General features: G+C 48.3%; 1 long non-coding RNA gene across 2 annotated transcripts; it reads right to left on the minus strand.

The window, feature by feature from the left end:
* Positions 1–2147: 2147 nt before the first annotated feature.
* On the minus strand, positions 2148–4856 carry LOC128582075 (uncharacterized). Of its 2 annotated transcripts, none has more exons than XR_008378979.1 (3): positions 4705–4856; positions 3438–3589; positions 2148–2791 (listed from the first exon to the last, which is right to left on the minus strand). It is a non-coding gene; the product is annotated as an uncharacterized LOC128582075 (long non-coding RNA). The 2 variants fall into 2 exon arrangements; XR_008378980.1 differs by lacking the exon at positions 4705–4856 and adding an exon at positions 3669–3849.
* Positions 4857–6361: the final 1505 nt, after the last annotated feature.

The following is a 6361-nucleotide window of genomic DNA, read 5'->3' on the forward strand; positions in this document are numbered from 1 at the left end:
TGGCTGACCAAGGCTGAGAGACCTCACTGAGAGACACTGGCCGACCAAGGCTAAGAGACCTCCCTGAGAGATGCCGGCCGGCCAAGGCTGAGAGAACTCGCTGAGAGACACTGGCCAACCAAGGCTGAGAGACCTCATTGAGAGACACTGGCTGACCAAGGCTAAGAGACCTCCCTGAGAGACGCCGGCTGACCAAGGCCAAGAGACCTTGCTGAGAGACACTGGCCAACCAAGGCTAAGAGACCTCATTGAGAGACGCCGGCCGGCCAAGGCCGAGAGACCTCACTGAGTTATTTGTGCAGTGTTGCCAGTGTAAGCACATGGTGACAAGTTCTCCAACTTAACTGTCACACCTTGTACAAAGGGGACTATATTTGGTATTCAGGAAGGAGATCCGCAGCACTTTGTCTAGGCTGAGCTCACCCGCCACTTTCAGGAAGGTTGGGAAATGTTAGTGGAATGCTCAGGCCACCTGAGGTCGAACGTGACGATCCCTGCTCTCACCTAACCAAGGATAAGTTTCACTACTACTTCAGGGAAGAAAGAAGGTTTAGCAGGAAAAATGAAAGAACTGAAAAGTTCGGGCCTGAAAATCCAAGCAAAATGGGCCTGTGGGCAACCAGTGTGATGTGTGTGTGCCCCGCTTCTGCGCTTCTTGAACCTCAACAGATGGCTGAGTGTGTCAGTCAGCCATGGCCACAGAACAAATAAGCCTAGCACTTAGCATAAGGCAGCAGCCCTGGTTTGTTTCTCTTGAGTCTGGGGTGTGGATGAGCGGTTCGGCTGCTCTGGGCTGGGCTGGGCAGATCTCAGCTGAGCTTGCTCTTGAATCTGAAGGCAGCTAATGGCAGGTGAAGATGGCTGTGGCTGAGAAGACTCAGCTTAGCCACACAGGCCTCTCACCTTCAGCAGGCTGGCCCTGGCCAGCATGTCTAGTGAGACAGTAGAGTGAGGGCCCTGGCGGAAGCAGGCACTGCCTCTCAAGAAGTATGGCTCAGAACAGGCACACTCTCACTTCCCATATCCCGTGGGCCAGCAGAAGCCACATGTGAGCCCAGAGTCAGCAGGTGAGGAAGCGGATGGGAAGGACTTAAAAGTCACATCACACGATGTGGGTGCAGAGAGGACCGAAGGATTGAGGTTGCTTTCTTTATTTCAGTATAATAGCTTAATTGGGACATAATTCACCTACCATACAATTCACTTATTTAAAGGGTACCATTTAATGGTTTGGGGTATATTCACAGAATTGTGTAACCATCACCACAAACAATTTTCGAATATTTTTTTAACCCCAGAAAGAAACTCGATACCCATTAGCAATCACTTCCCATTTCCCTTCTGCTCTCCCCCGACACTCCCCACCTCAGTCCAAGGCAGCCGCTGATCTACTTTCCAACTGTAGAGATTTGAGAATTGTGGCTGTTTTTGTAATCAATCTACCCACACATCTCCTTCCACAGGACCAAGATGAAATACTCCCTTCTATGAACAGCAGAGCACTGGTATAGGTAGAGAAATTATTTAATTTCTTTCCTGTGACACCCAGGAAGGTCAGGTTAATTAATGGGGTTCTGAGGCCAGAGCTTGAGACCCCATGTCAGATTTTCTGGACATCACTTGAAATGACCACTGTCCACTAGAACTTCAGTGGCGAAGACCTGGTCCCTGGTAGGTTTCCTAGGCAGAAGCAGTTGGCCTCAGCCAGGGAAGTTCTGGCTTGAAATTTCATGTAAAAGCGGCAATAACTTCTAGGTTAAGAAAAGTTCAACTATGTTTTTCTCCCATTTCTTTTTCTTCCCTTTTGCTCGTCTCCGTCTGCAAATGGAACTAAGAGTGTTGAAATGTTGCAAGGAAAAAAAAAGATACTCTCATGGTATTTCTGATCCAAGCGGAAGCAGAAAGTGCCAAGGAATCTTGTGGGAGAAGCTCTTCCCAATGATTTTCAGTTGAATTTTTACAGGCCCATGAGGTTAGGATAGTTAAACAAACTTTGGATAAATGCCGCTGGCTTTTAATTCGTTTATGAACTAACCCCTCAATTCTTTTGAGGTTCAACCATCAGCACTTTTCTCCAGAGCCTGAAAACAAAATGTTTCAATATGATTGGAATACACAGTGTTCAGAAAATGTCATAAAATGGGAAATAAAACCTGGCATTTTATTTAATAGAATTATTCAAAGGATTTTTTTCATGAATTTTGTTTACATAGAAATTCATTTGGGTCAAGTCGAGTAAATCAGCAAATTAGATAGGCTGTTCCCTGAGTTAATTCCAAAGCGCTCCAGAATTCTAAACCTCTGCCCAGTTGGCTGGGTCTGCCAGGAAGAAAAGCCAGCAGAAAACCATAAATTTGATCCTCCAAGTGAGGGGAGCTGTGGAAGCTTTTCACGATCACGGGCCCATGGAGCTGCTGGAACAAAATGCCGCCTTCTGAGTAACATCGAGATTGTCTTCCCAGACTCGCCCCCTCACTTTCTTTTCGCTTCTAGGAGAGGATGGCTGGAGCCAGACCAAGTCAGAGACATCCTGTCAGGGAGAGAGGAAGGGAGAAGGGAAGGAGACCTAACTCACACCCGCACAGCAAACTGCCTTTGTGAGGAGGGAGGAGAGAAGTCAGAGGAAGTCTCAATGCAGTACCTTTTAGTGCTTTGTGTGTTTAAGAAAAACCAGAGAAAGAAAAGCAAGACTCCAGAGCAGGGGAAAGAGAGTTGAGGAGGGAGTTGGGCCCCGCTGCCCAGCCAGCCCGTTCTCTGTAAAGCTTTTGTTTCTTCCAAGGTACCATAAAGCCTGAAAGGAAAGAGCAATGATGAGTGCAATGTCATTCTTTTCAGACATTTCTTTTGCTGTTGACTTTGATTTTGGCTCCACAACCTGCCCCCCTTGGCTTTGTATTCCTCGTCCTCCTCATTCTGTGAATGCCGTTTATCAGCCGGGGACGGGCTTGTCGTCAGCGGTGCAGGTACTAACGTACACAGGGTACATTTGTAAGGATTCCTTTGCACCTTGAAAATCAACATCTTGTCTGTTCCTTCCCTATTTCAAAGACTTACGTGAGACTATTTCATAGACTCTTGGAACCACGAGAAAGCTTGAGGACCCGCAGAGTGTAATTACTAAGCCATGTGCCAGGAAAAAAAAAAAAATGCATGCAATACACAAACCTTCATGATTTGTCCTAGAATCATAAACTCTACCAAGAAACTCTCTAAACATAGCATGGCTCCTTTCCCAGGAAGAGGAATACTGGAAAAAGGTAAATATTTTGGGCCCACGTTTTCCTTTCTACCCCTTTCCCAAGGTTTTAATATCAAAAATAAACAGCAAGTTCCGCCTCATCTGTTCTACTTTCCAAAGCCCCTCTTGCTCCCTGCAACTGCCAGCCCAGGAATCTTTGATCTTTCCAGTTCACACTCGAGCCCAGATATTTGAGTACCTGTGTGGGATTTCCAGGCCTTGTGCAAGGCACCAAGGTTCCTGGGGGCTCAGGACAGCCCCTGTCTCCAGGCACCTCCCAGGCCAGCAAGAGACACGGAGATCCAGTGTGATCCTGTCTCAGCAGAGGAACACGCTCATGTTACCTGGCACCTGCGGAAGGAAAGCTCTGACTATGGGGACTTTGAGAGAATGTCGGGGACAGGTGATATTCTGACAGGATATTAAATACCAGGTCAGGGTTTTCAAGGCAGAAAAACGAGAAGAAAATACTCCAGCAGCAGGAACACTGCCCAGCCAGTGCAGAGGGAGGGTCTCGGCAGACAGCTTCCACTGTTCTCAGGGAAATAAAGTGTCTGCCAAGGCTGCCGCTCAGCATCCACTGGGCGGAGGAGGAGAGGACAGAGCAATGAGGCCACCTGGGCAGGGAGTCTGAACCTTTGTCCCTCGGTAGTGCTGAGGGCAGGGAGGAAGATGGCCCATGAAGGGGGTGCCAGGGGTGAGAGGGCCTGCTGGGTAGCCAGCACAGCCATCCAGGCAGGAAGGGGCAGGCCGTAGACACTTCACGGGGGAAGGATGTGGGCACCCAAAGAGAAGGGCTCAAAGAAAATGTCAAAGGTTTCTGATAGTTATCAGGAATGGCATCAACCCAGAGGCAAAAACCAGGGGAAACTGTCAGGGATGAGGGAGGAGAGAGGAAGAGAAAAGGACTTCAGGTTGGGGACACTCTTAGTTAAGGCGCCTTGGTGGCCAATCCAGGCTGAATTATCCAGGATGTGCTGGAAACAATTCTGGGGCAGGACCGGGGTCTGGAGAGAGGAGAGGGAGATGCCTGAGAGGGCCAGGCACAGCTTAATGTCCTGGTAAGACCGAGATGACCCAGAGAAATTCCATCAAGGAAGGTGTTGGAGCATGTGAGGTCAGAGTGTGCTCAGGGCAGTGGGAGAGTACTCTGCACCGCCGTGGTTCACCAGCATCCACTCCCTCAAACGTGGGAGAAAGCTCTGCTGGTTGACCTGAGCCCCAGCCACTTCCCAGCTCCTTGAAGACTTTCCAGAGCTCCCCTTCTCTACCCTTTGCTACTCAAAAGGTCTCAGACACACGCCTTCCTCAGGCCACCTGTGGTCATTTAACAGACACTTGGTGACTTGTGTGTGCATGAAGTATTATGACAAGGTACGGATATGAAATGCAACCGGTGAGATTGAGACCCTGTGCCCAACACCCCCCGCCAGCCCCGCCAAAGGGGCTGCACATACCCAGAGGACACGGTGGACCTCAAACCTAGAAATGCAATCGCTGGTTGGGAGGCACCGAGTGTGAATATTTGCTGCTTACTTCAGGCTCACACAAGAGAATTTGGAAGGAGAAAGAGGAGAAACAGGGAGGGCTTCTCGGAGGGAGTGAGGCCGAATTAAGGCCCCAGAGCAGCCCACGGGCAGCAGGGCCACAGCCAGGGGCTCCCTGCACTCAGCCTTAGCCAGGAGTAGGAGGTGGGGCTGGAGGTCACCGCCAGGGAAGGGCTGGGAATGTGCGTGCGGGGGCGGGTCACTGGGTGCATTCATGCCAGAAGAAGGAATTTGGACTCTGTCTTGTAATCAACGGGGAAATACCAAAGAATTTGGCAACAGGGTAACGTGATCAGCTTTGCAGTTGTGAAAGGTCACTCTGGCAGCCAGTGTGGGTAGATTTGGAGGCGTATGAGATGTCAGGAAGACAGAGCATGCTGAAGGCCACTGCCACGGTCCAGGAGAGAAACAACAGCACCTACACCATGGACAGGAGGAGGAGGATCTTGGAAGTGAGTGAGAGAAAGTGGAGCCGGCAGGGATGGCCTCGGTGCAGCTGCTGAAAAAGGAGGTGAAAAGAAGAAGATGCCCTTCAGCCTCTGGGGGGCCCGGAGGGCAGAGGTGCTGCCGAGTCAGTGCCCTGTGGGGTCATGCACCCTCCACTGTCCCCACTCTGGACTGCTGGGTGCTGTCCATGGCATCATTCTCATGAGCATGTCTGCATCAAACACTTTCAATAATAGTTCACCAAGAAAATGTTGAAATATGGTTACTGTTATATAGGAGGTGCACACTTATATATATGTTCCAGTTTTCACTTATACACATTAACTCATCCCCAACTTCTCTCAAATTTCCAATAAGCATCTTAGTGCTAGAAAACCAACTTGATTTGCTGAACAACAAAACTAATGATAATTTGACTACGCTGCGCCCAGTAGGAGCATTTCACCAGTCTTAAAGGGAAGCCAAATTCCTGTGGACATGCTCGCTGAAGTTCTGATTTGAATTTCTATCATGGTGCATTTTCTGCCTTGCTGATGGGAGACAATGTAACAGGTAGAAAGCACAAAATTTACACAAATGGTAAGGGCAGTCCAAAGTTCCTCTGAGCATAATCATGTCTTCCAGAGATGGAACATGGATTATCTGCAAATAATTATCCCACAACTGTTGTGTAATGCTCTGATGCATCTCTTTTCTGGGATAATATCATTGTTGACAAGGGCCATGTGTGTGTTAAGCAAACCTAGAACTTCTTTTAGAGTATTAACAGAGTAAGTTTTATGACAATTCTCTCTTCTGCCCAAAGCCAAGTCAAATATTTTTTCCATTGAAGTAGATGACAAAGGAAGTACCATAAAAAAACAAAGATAATTATGAAGAATTTGTACTAGGAATTTGAATTGTTTTTAATTTGGAAAAATCAATTGAAAAAAATATCACTCTTTATTGATGTTTGTTTGTCTGGTGATTTCTGCTCAAGCTTTCTAATTTCTGGAAAGATCCTGACAGGGAAGGCATAGTAAATGCAGGGCCAAAGAAGGGGTTGAGTTTGGAGAATCACAGGAAAGATGAGGCAGAAATAGTCGGCTGGACACGCAGCTCCAAGGCTCCCAACTAAGACACGCCTTCC

The sequence above is a fragment of the Nycticebus coucang genome, chromosome 3 (assembly GCF_027406575.1).
Source record: "Nycticebus coucang isolate mNycCou1 chromosome 3, mNycCou1.pri, whole genome shotgun sequence".
Classification (NCBI taxonomy): Eukaryota; Metazoa; Chordata; class Mammalia; order Primates; family Lorisidae; genus Nycticebus; species Nycticebus coucang.